This window comes from Corvus brachyrhynchos, unplaced genomic scaffold, assembly GCF_000691975.1.
Source record: "Corvus brachyrhynchos isolate BGI_N302 unplaced genomic scaffold, ASM69197v1 scaffold7, whole genome shotgun sequence".
NCBI classification, from domain to species: domain Eukaryota; kingdom Metazoa; phylum Chordata; class Aves; order Passeriformes; family Corvidae; genus Corvus; species Corvus brachyrhynchos.
In genome coordinates, this window is record NW_008239054.1 from 5,233,746 (window position 1) to 5,246,367 (window position 12,622).

Genomic DNA, 12,622 nt, shown 5'->3' on the forward strand with positions numbered 1-12,622 from the left:
TGCTCCCCCCTCCTGCCGCACACCACTGGAGCTAGCCTGGGCAGTGGGCAGCAGCGGTCATTGCAACAATGAAGGTTGCTTTTAACACTGATTTTTTTTATATATTATTCTTGCTCAAGACTTTAAAAATTGTTTCAAAATGCTGACTTAAAATATCAAATTTTATTTTTAATTAGTCCTTTCTCACAGTCTCCAGAACTAACCTTTATAAAACACAAAGTGGACTTAAACCACATAGGGTGTGTATATTGAATAACAAAATAAAAAGCATTAGTGCCATTCTATTTGAGAGAAAACAAAAAAATGGTGCTGCTTCTGAAGCAAATCAGACAAAACAAAGAGGAAAGAACAAACGACATCATGAATAAAAGAGGCTGTGAGTCAGAAGACCCATATCTCTTAAGAAAAAAGCTTGGTCTGCTATCATTTCATCTGAGTGGCTGAACATCTATCACCTGTCCAGCACTGACTGAGCTCCATGTCCTGAGATGAGAGAAGATCTTACGTGTGTAGGTACAGCTATTCTCCCCTGAGCTGTAAGACCTAGAGGACACATGTCCATATTGCTGCCACTTGACAGAAGAACTTTCAGGGAAGAAAGCAGGAGCGATGAGGCCAGAGCCTCACAGTATAATTCTGACAGGTGATTTAGACCCTGCAGGTCACTGACAGGCCACCGCAGTTCAAAACTACTAAACCCAGGAATACTGCCTGTAGTAACTTCTCAATGAGAGAGCGGCAGAGGTGAGAGTCAACCTGCCTCAACCAATCCTCCAACTATCTTTAGAGGACCACATACAAAGAGCAACTCTTAAACAGGTAAAGGTCAACACTGACAAACCCTGACCTTCAAGTTTCTCCCAAGTTTTTCCCAAGTCACCCTCTGCTAAACTTTGCCTTGATACTGCTTCATTTATACTGATAGAGCTTGGGCTGGTTTTGGCTGAGGCAGAGTTAATTTTTCTTCACAGGGTTTAGTGTGAGGCTGAGTTTCGGATTTGTGGTGAACACAGGGTTGATAATAAAGAGATGTTTTTGATATGGCTGAGCAAGGCTTGCATAGAGCCAAGGTCTTTTCTGCTTTTTGTGTTGCTGCACTTGCAAGGGTTTTGGGGGTGCATGGAAGTCTGGGAGGAGACACAACTGGGACAGTTGATCCAAACTGACCAGAGGGGTATTGCGGATCATATGGCATCATGCTCAGGATATAAAATGCAGGAGAAAATGAAGAAGGTGGGGGCATTTGGAGTGATGGCTTTTTTTTGCCCAGTTGCCATTATGGGTGATGGGGCCGTGCTCTCCTGGAGATGGCTGAACACCTGCCTGCCCATGGGAAGTGGTGAATTATTTCCTTGGTTTTGGGTTGGTTGTGTGCATGGCTTTTGCTTTCCCTATTAAACTGTATTTATCTCAACGCACGAGTTTTCTAGCTTTTGCCCTTCCAGTTCTCTCCTCAATCCTGCTGGTGGAGGAGTGAGTGAGCAGCTGCATGGGGCTTGGTGTCTAATGGGGGATGAGGTTTAAACCACAGTGTTCTTTAGCAAGTTATTGCATGCCACGTGTTGGGATATCAGATTCAATCATCTGGAGCACTGCAATCATGTATTCAGATTTCACAGACCTGATAACCCCCTCTCTGTTGTTCATAGAACAGCATTATTTTTCATCATGACTATTTTTTGACAATATTTATTGTATCTGTTTGCTGGTACTTTGCAGTTAAATAATTAAAACTTACCTAGTTCAGGGAGAGAGGCTGGACTATCTTCTGGATTCTGAGAGTTTGTTTGCTGAGTTGCCTTACATAAATTTGGTGAGAGGATGAAAGGCTGCACTTGACTCGTTCTGCCATAGTACCTCCTGATACATCTAAGAGCAATACCTGTTCTAAACACGCTTCTGAAGAAGACCTAGTTATTTTGTCCTATATCAAGAAGCAGTCTAACTTGAGGAATTCCATGGCCAAAAAGCTGAGAAAATCCACAAAACAATCAAAACACCCGACACTGTTATCAAGTGTGTGCTTTTTCAATATCCAGTCCACTGCAGAAGCCCAAAACAGAGAAGCCCCACTGCTTCTCACAAGTGGATTTAAGTTTCTCCATTGTACTGCAGGATACTGATTTCCAGGCATTTATGAGGCGGTTTAGTAAAGAGGAAGAAACACCCTGTTGATGAAGGATATAGTGACAAACAGGCCTAATCAGAGGTTCATGCACGTCTGAGACCAGATGTACACTTCACCTTCACAGCTATCTCCCAGTGTCTTGGTCACTACAACAAACAGCTCTGGCACTGACTTTTGGCAAAGAGGAACTAAATCAGCATCATTCACCTTGGAACAGCCGCAAACTCCTTGCCTCGCACGTGTTTTTTTTCTCTGAAATTAAGGGAGCAGGTCCCCCGGCAGCAGGACACAGACTGTGGTCAATAACAGTATGCCATTGCTTTCCTGTGTCCTCAGCTGCAATATAGTTGATGCCATGAGCAGGGTGACCTTGCAAACTGTCCATTTGTTTATCATCCCACACTGCAGCCATGACACAGTGTTGTGGTAGTTGTCCTACACAGGCTTCTTCAAACCCAGTATTTCCAAGGTTCCTGTTTAAATTGATTTAACAACTCACTGCTACTAAAGGGGGTAATTCATATTCCTCCTTCTCACCCTTGCTTCCAAATATGAGTTTCTTGCATCATAACTTATGCAAGTGAATTTATTTGTTAACCAAGTTAATGCATTAAATTCCAGAAAACAAATTCAACAAAACATTCTAGTGGACGAAGTCAGCACACAGATATGATCAGTGCATACAATGTGGAAGTTAGGTCCACACAGGTAGCAAGGGAATAGTAAAGCAAGAAAAGGATGAGGAGAAAGGACAAAGAGAAGGAATGGACAGGAAAGGACGAACAGTGAAGAAATGCTTTGCCCATTGAAATGGCAGGAGGTAATTAGAAACACCCAGCTGCCCCTTACCTAGGTGTGCAGGTCATAATTCCAGTGTTACCACTAGTCCTTTCCAAGCATCAGATCCAGAGACACTGGGTTAGCACTGCTGAACTAGACCAGTAATGAGGCAAATAGAACTGACAGAATCTCCACCTCCTGTGAAATCCTGTGTCTTGGAGTGTCCTCATCCTGGCTCAGGATGAAAAGTAACAATTTTTTTTCATGCACCTGGCAGAGACAAGGCCCTTCTCCTGCATATCTCATATATGGCATTTTAACTGCTAGGGCAAATGTCTGTCATCCCTCTCCCACCCATGTGGAGTAGGAGAAGAGAGGAGGGATATAGATGGATCATCACTTCAAACCAAGTGAAGTTTGGGAAAAACTACACTAGAAATAATGTCAAGAAGCAAGGAAGAAGGCAGTGTGAGGCAGGTGAATTTGAAATACCTGTGTATGAATGCTGGGGAAAGGCACAGTCTGCTGTCCATACCTCCTTCCATGGAGGCATTTCAAAGGAGTTTGGAAGCACAGTGTGGAGTGTAAAGTCATAGCGGGGGGCTCAACAGTGTGGCCTTGTGAAACAGATCCAGTGTGACCTGTGGATAGCCTCTTGAGCCACAACAGCCTGGAATCTACTGGCAAGGCTGGATATTCCTGCAACACAATGCATGGGAGGGTCTTTATAGAGTGTTGCTATAGAAAACAGGTAGCTATTGAACCTGGCAGCAAAAGGTGTCACAGGGAAATACTGTGACTGGTCCCATATCCTCTATGGATACAGCGAGGTGAGCCACACAGGTCTTGACTTTTCTTCCTGTAAATGTTTGTAATTTTCCTGTTGTTCATTAAACAGTCAGTTTCACTGTACAAAAATATTTAAAGAGTTAAATATTTAAAGAGTTGAACAACAAGCACATAAGCACTATGTGGTACTAGAACTGGGTGACATTACAGAGAAAATGTCTTGAAATTGGCAAATCAGGGAAAAAGGGGGAAGTACATGGAGAATCTAAAGACTATTGAGAAAGCCCATGTCTCCAGAAACATGTGTAAACAAAGGATACAAGAATGTAATCTCTTCAAGGCAACAAGTGAAGTAATAAAGAAAAAAAGATATGTGTGAACATTTGTAAAATGATCTGATCCTGTTGAGTTTTAGTTTCAGGTAACATGAAACCAGAATGTTTACCAGACAGTGCCACTGAAGTCAGGAATAATTAAATTTCACCAATGGTTGTTTTACAGGAAACAGTAATAAGAAAATAAACTTTTGATGGCTATGCATGGCTACTGAATTAAGCATGCAACTGTAAAGAGATTATTTCCATTAAATCCCTAATTTGAGAACAGACCTTAGAAGACTTCAGAGAGTCAAAAACGAGAAGCTAACCACAAGGGAATTCAATTTACAGTTGGAAGAACTGGAAGAGCAGAATAAACCAGCCAAGTATAAAGACCAGCTGACAAATTTTGGTGAAAGGATGGTAAAGGTGAAAAAAACATGGGGGGGGGGCCTTCAAGCTGCATACAGAGACAAGTTCAATGAATTCTGAAATAGCAAACAGAACGACAGCAAAATACTAAAATACTCACAGCACATAAACACAAGTTTTGGAAATGGCCACCATTAATGGACACAATAAATAATTTTTTCAAGAATGCCCAAAACTTAGAAACTGTATCTATTGAGAAATAAAACCTATGTATTCTTAAGACAGGACATTACACCACTAACATCCCTCCAGGAATTAGATTGTCCAGAATTAAGAGGATTTTGGAAGAGAGTATTTCATCTACTGTAAAAATATAAACAACAGCATTAATGAAGAGGACTTTTTTATGAAAACTGTTCAAGAGAAACCATGTCTATTGACTGCAATACTATATTAAACAAAAATTAAACATATTAAATAGAAATTGGACATGAGTGAAAAAATGAATTTGAGAGCTGCGAATGTTTTGGAGAGAAAAATCTAGTCTTAATAGGAGTATACTTGAACTATGTATGGAGGTAAAGCAAAAAATCCTGACAGATTAATTACTGGAATTATGTCAGAAGCAGGATATCGATATTGACGAGAACACATCAGAGACTGCAAGTTCCTGCAAAAGAGTTGATATTGTAGAAGAACAATGAAACATGAAAAAAGAAATGGCAAGAAAAAACATATGAAAAGAAAACAAAATTGTAGAAGTAGCAAAGGAATAGCCAAATTATGATAAGTATTCAAATGCCATAAAGAAAATTATAAGTGAAATAATGCAGATGCTGCTAATAATGTGGGCATTTTAAATTAAATAGATAATATAAATAAATACATTATGACATATGAAATGAAAAAAATCATCTGGTGACATCCATATTAATATGTATATATTATTTTCTCATACAGAGAAATGTATATATTATACGTTGAAATTATCCAGGAAAGGGCACTATTAGAAATTATGTCTGAAAATTCTGTAAATCAAACAAGCAAAACTAACATTTACTAGACATTGTGCTATGTCAGGGGCAGACAGTGAACCACAATTTAATTACCTCAAGTTAAAAATGTTATTATGGAAAATAGTCCTACAATTGTGAGGGAAAAAAAATCATCAACCAAATTAAGAGAAAACACCCACATGAGTAATAAAAAATTCATTTTGATGCAGTGAAAATTTCAGGAATTATTCAACCCTAATCTAAAGCTGTATAAAAACCCAAAAGCCTCCCATTACTCTGCCAGAGCTATGCTAATTCACGCTCAGTGCTGGGAGCTAACCAACTCTTGGAGAACCCAGCAGCAGATGCTGTGAAGAGTCATCCCGAGTCAACATTCTTCACAGATATTGCACACATTTAAGGTGACTTCCCAGTTAATGCAGATCTCTTTCACCTGTACCAGCCAAATAATAATGTACTAATATTTCCAAAGTTCACCTCCAGTGACATCTGTAAATGAATTTAAACTGCTAATCCAACTTTTGCCCTCTCTGGCTCGTGAAAAATAGTCCTGAACAAGCATAGACACTTGTGTCCGTAACAGCCAGCACTTAATTCAGAAAAGAAAAGGTTTCTCCTTCACCCATGTTTCAAGAAATACATGGGAGATGTACCCACTGTTTATCACCTACCCTTCCGTTCCTGACAAAATTTGTAGAGGATTTAGGAATAAACATCTGCAAGGTCCCTCGGGTGATGCAGTGACCATATATTTGAGACTACACAGGCTTAGGTCATCTTGCTGAGCAGAAGCAGCTTTAATGTTTTGTTAGATGATTGCTGCCTGTCAGTGCACAAGAGCAAGAATATCACTCATCGTATGGACTGGTCAGCTGCCCCTGCAGGAGGTAGTGGGAGCTTTCCTCACAGAGGTGCTGGAGGCAAGCTGAATGAATTAGAAGGATTTGCATCCTCCCTGGCACGACATACCCAAAATATTTATGGGAAAACTCTCTTCCGTGTCTCAGTCCCTCATTTATCAATCCCACATTTTTTCTCCATGTCTATCTATTTGGTATCTACTTGCAGCAGCAAGAAATGTTCAGACAATACAGGTCCCCGAGGAGGTAGTATTTTCATGATGAAAACTTTGCCTTCGCTGTCAATGCCTAGGATTGCCTAGGCTTCAAACACAATTAGTGTTTGAAGAAAGTCAGTTCATAAATGAAATAAATGAAATAATAATATTGGCAGTCAGGGAAAAATCACTTTGAGAATGATAGAATCATGGAATGCCTTGGGTTGGAAGGTGCATTTAAAGGTCATCTCACAGTTTCCTTTGGTTGAATATATATAATTTACTTTTCCTCAATTCAGTCTGTAACTTTTTTCCATGCAGAAAAGTTACAGACTAAATTGAGAAAGAGTAAATTATGTAGATTTCATTTTACCAAATCTCTACTGGTAGTTTTTAAAATAACATTATGTACCAGTACATAACATTTTTGTAGCCAATCGAATGTCATCCATAAAAAGTACAGACCACCAAAAGCGCCACCATCATTCATCCCGGATGCCAGATGCATTTCCTTTAAATTATATTGGAAATAACAAGTACCAAGGCACAGATATCTTTCTAAAGCAAATTGAAACGAATAAAAATCTGGCCAAAAGAAAATGTTACACACCATATGTCACAGAAGGAACAATCCAGACATGATATATGTTCGTCATATGCTAGAACGTTCTCAGTATGAAAACAGCAGTTGAAAAGAATAAAACATTTGAAAGCCGCAGCAAACTGCAAAATACTTCTGATTTCATGTAAATAAAATACCTTCTGCCTGCCTCCAATCTACTTCTATGGAAGGAATGATGTAAATCATTAATTTTATTGCAAGTAAATAGCCAGTAAAGAGCCAGGCCCTCCTAAAGCAGTGGGTATTTGTTTTTTCTGTACTTCTCTCAAGACAATGAAAATATATAAGAAGTTTTTTCTTTCTCTTTGTACATAAAAATTTATTTTATTTTGATATGACAATAAATTTGTGTACTAAAAAGTTTATGTGCCTTTTTATTGTTTAATATTTTAGTTTCCAGATTATTTGGTTGGTGCTGGAATAGAACAATTATATACAAAGCTGCTAAATCAGATGTTTAGTAAGGTTTAGAAAGTTTATTAGTCTACTCAGTACTAAAACTTTTGCCTAAATATAAAGGTACAATGACTTCCAACATTTAAGCAGCAAGTAGGGTAGACATGCAAGGTAGTAGCTCACTAATCCACTGAAATATGTATATCATTTTTAGGTGAAAAGTATGGGAAAGAAAAAGTAGCAAGTAAGCATTTTGCATTCAGGAGCAAATACTTAATAGTGGTAAATCAAGTTCTCTATGGGAAGAAAATTAACAACCAGCATAGAAAATTGTATTAAGAACTCCCCAATGTATATAATTGTGTCATATTCTCCTTCTTTTTCTCTTACACAGAGAAGTAGCTAACCATATCTTAGCCTTTGCATATATTACTTCTACTAATGTAATAAAAATGGCTATAATGTTTTGCTCTCTCTTTTTCATGTATTCCCTAGAATGAACCACTGGTGGGCAGCAGCCAAGTGCAGCGTGGGTGAAAGGGATTGCAAGATATAAATGAAACTTTAACAATAATGCAAAAAGTTATGTAAACCAGAGATCACATTGAAGGGTAAGGGTGTTTTTGCTATCAGATGTTCTGCTTCAAAAATTTATCATACTGCTTTCTAAATTCGTGCTGGCCACTGAAGTAATTCAGAAATCAATATCATAAACATCAGAAAAAGACGCTGAAACAATAGAATTCGGAGTAAAATAGGAGTGAGTTTAGTCACTTCTGATAGCACAGTACTTCCATTTCTAAAGGTATTTTCACAAAAAATGTACGCAGAAAATAGGCAGCAAATAATTGCAACAGTCATCTGAGCTTTTTGTCACATCTTAAAAATTTAGAGGCACAGGAGAAATCAGAAAAGGAAAAAATTGTAAAAGTTGTATGAATTCAAGGAAAAATGGCAAGACACAAAATGCACTGGCATACCAGGCATTGCTCTCAAATAAAAGTGGGGAAAACTGATGACGAATGACATCAGGGAACTATTTGTCCTGCCTATTTAAATTTAAATCCCCTGAAATCCTGAGAGCTTTTACTAGTGCAATTAAAAGGTGTCCTGTACTTGAAAGGGACTGCTTGTCACAAAAGTCCAAAGTCAACAGTAGCAATTGCATTTTCTAACTCATACTATAAACAGTTATTGCCAATTCCTTTTAGTGTATAGTTACTGGTATTATGGTTGACACTGATTTGAATAAAATTGCACTTGGAGGGAAAGAAACTTTCCTCCTCTCATTATCTTGATTTCTTGTTCTTCAGTTTAGTCACTGATTCTGATGTTCAAATGCTATATTTGGTAATTCCCCCTACAACAGCCTGTTTTAAGAAAATCAAAACCTTCCTGAGCCATGTGCAGCAGAGTGTGAGAGACATGGCATGTGCCATAGGACTACCTGTTAAACCTAAACTGCTCTTGATAGCGATATGCTGATTCTGACTGTGTTTTCTTTAAAAGCATAAATCTCCATTCTACAATATATCAGTATCACTAGCACAGGTCACTACCTTTAATTTAAGCAAAAATCTGTTATAATTGTGTGATAATGGGTGGACCTTGTTTCTGAAGTGCAGTATTCTTTATTTATTATTTATGATCATCCAAGAAATCCCTCACAAACTTAGTAAAAGATGCAATAATCCCTGGCACAAATTCTTCTTAAAAATATGACATCAATTAATTTGACCTATTAGCTCCCAATTTTAGGAATCATTGCTCCATATAAGCAATAACATATAAAATTTTGTTTCCACTAAATAAGACCATGGCATATAGAAAATATCCTGTGAGGAAAGTTTAAGTAGGTTCTCTTAATTATTTTAATTTTAATATATTTTAGAAGAACATTAAAATTAAAACTGTGATATTAACTGGCCAATATAGTGCATTGATACATACTCCAAAACTGAAACAAATAAGTAGTATTGCATTATCAAGTTCTGTCTCCTGACATAAAAATATTTTGTGTAGACTAACCACGATTTATCTTGAAATATATTATTGTTATAAGTTTAGCTACCCAATTCTGCTACAGAGTGACTGTTTCAAGCCTCTTTGGTACAAAACTTATTAGACATATTAGTTCATTGACGGTTTATGTGCTCATTGCGCCTTTGCGGACAGCGTCCTTTGCTTTACCTGACTCTTCTCCTTCCCCAGTGTTTATCTCCACCCCTTGATATGTTTATGCATAATGGTTATAACTCTTCCTTTTGCTAGACTACATATATCTATCTTATCTTGGCTTCTGTTATGCTGCAGGTCAAACATTTACCTGATCATCATTGCATATGTTTTAATGTCAATATTTTTTATGTTGAACATGGCCATTCGGAAGTAGACACAAAGTTTAAGAGGAGGGTCTCTCTGAATTCTTATATTGGCTTGTTACTGAAGGAAACCTCTCAAGATACAAAGTAGGGAACCTTTTGCAAGTGTACCTCATGCTTGCAAGTTTTTAATGTGAACAATTATTGCACTCAAATATTTCTTTTCCTCTGTTATTTCCAGCTGGAGAATTAAAAGGTTATAGAAATTCTTCGTATTATTACTCTTACTTACCTAGGTCACTTTCTGTAATATTATTTCTTTCTATTTCCATTTCTTCCAGTCTCAAGTTATTTGAGTTCTCCCTGTACGCCAGTTTAATCCTTCATCATGTTGACAGCACCTCATGCCAGCAGCAGATTTTCTCATTTTAACATATTTTCCTTCATAATAAAAACATTCAATAAGATCTGTGGTTAAAGAAACTCGCTTCAGCTACAAAGGTTCTTCTTTTTTATTCTCTGTATCTACTGTGGTGAATCAATAAATCTCAAGTCTTCTCAAAGGCTTCTTCTCAGTGTCATTATAAAGCTCTGATGCCTTTCATTTTGCTGTATTTTTTTTACTTTAAATAAGTGATTTTGTCTTACCAGTCCTTTAGGAATTCTTCTTTGACTTCAGAGCTCAAAATTATCCCACCTATATTAGGTCTGTGACTTGATAATATATTTAAGGGTGCCACGTTTGTCTCCACATTTTCTATTTAAATCTAGTAAAATAGCCTGCCTCTGGCCCTGATGGTTATGAAGAAAAAAATTAACTGAATGTAGAGGCATCTGAGCCTGAAATCTTGAAAGAAAATCTTTAGGACCTTGAGTTACATCTCTTTTGCATTTAGTAGATACTAAACAAGTATCTTGTTAAAATGTTAACATTTTTCCAATCATAAAATTATCTCTACTGATTGTACACAGACAGAAGAGAACAGATTGTGTTATGAAGGACTCATACTATATGTAGTGCTTAGCCTGGGCCAATTGTGAATGATGTTCAGAAGAACATCAGCACCTCTTTCATCTCCTCATCCCTAGGAAAAAGCTATAGGAATGAAAAGCCACAGGGATTACTTTGCAGAGCTCATTGGTGTGTACATGCTGACACAAATTTCACCCAGATCAGCATTTTATAAGTGACATTCAGGCCCATAGAACAGTCATTACTGAATCATTGTTTATCACTTTTTTTACAGTGAGACTGGAAATGGTCTCCTTTGAAAAATTCATGAGGCTTTGAGCCCATCTGTGTATGTGTCTGTCCCACACCCTGAACCATACCTGCTGAGCAGGAGCAAGCCTCAGGAGCCTAGCAAAGAGGATACCATCATATTTCTAACAATAGTAACTGGTGGCATCTCAAACAGCCAGAATTTAGTTTGTGGACAAAATTTGGGATGGTGCCACTGCTTTCATCCTCTCATCTCAGACTCCAGCCCTCATGAGCACATGGCCTGTAGAACATCTTTGGCTTTATCTCCCAGAATAATGCTATGACTCAGAACTGCCTTTCATATAGGAGACAAAGGTAGATCATTTCTTGAGCAGAAAAATATTATTATTTTTTCCTCTTCCTTTTTTGTTGTTGTTGTTGTGTTTGTTTGTTTGTTTATGGTTGATATTTTGGTTTTTTTAAATGGAAGAAAAAAAGTGAGGCTTACCTAACTCATTGAGTTATGTTTTGCATCAGCATTTCACTGTGGGTGAAAAATCAAGATTAAGAAATTGTGCATGTAGTTAAATTTTGTACCAGCTAATCAAATCCCTCTTAGTTGTGAATGTATGCTTTTCCCATTCTATTTTGTCAATGAATTCCAGCTGTATAGAGCACAGTGGACTAAACTGAGATTATGACAACACGACTACAAAACATAGAATTGCTAATTTCTGTACTGCATATAACTTCAGTTAGGTAAAGTGCATTTTCTAACACTGAACTTTGATACATACAGCTTTCTTTAGGTAAAATAAATTGAAATTTTCTTATATATAACAAAAATATTCTATCATGATGCAAAATTTTGTTGTAAGCCACTTCCAGACCAATAATTCCTTTCTCTCTAAAGATGCCTTTTCTAAATTAACTTACATTTTATTAAATAATATTGCCTAGCTTGTCAAAAGACTAATACCAAGAATATTTTGCAAGAGATTTGTTAAGATAATGAGATCTGAAAGTGATTAATTTAGAGACATATATATGCACCTCCAGTCTATCATGAGCTATCACATTACTGTATAGAGATTAAGGAAACTATCAAATTTGCATTACAAGTGCAATCAGGTATATCATACCTGTTACCTGTTGTTTCTCTGGGGTGGGAGAGAAGAGATACTACAACTTTTTTCTTGCCAATACCTGTCTAGACATTTCTGTATACTCCTACTAACACCTTTGTTACACTATTTCAAACCGAGTCAGTGAAACGTCTGAAGTGGAATAATTCCGCTGTCTCTTCAAGTCAGATTTCCACATTAATACAGAAAGAAGAGATCTGCACCCTTTTTTACATATTGTATTTTAATTGCATATTAGAGACTACTTTGTACATGGATAGCAATGATGCATAAAACCTTGTACAGTCTAATGAATCATAAAAAATACTGTTGGAACACAGGATGCTGTGTACTTTTGCATCTCAGTGCTATTATTGTTCAAGCTGCATACAAAGGAAGGACATCAGCTTGGGAACAAAGTTATTCTCTAGTTTGGTCTTTGTCAGAATCTTATATGTCCTGATTTTCTAAGGCTCACCTACACTAGGAAAGAGTC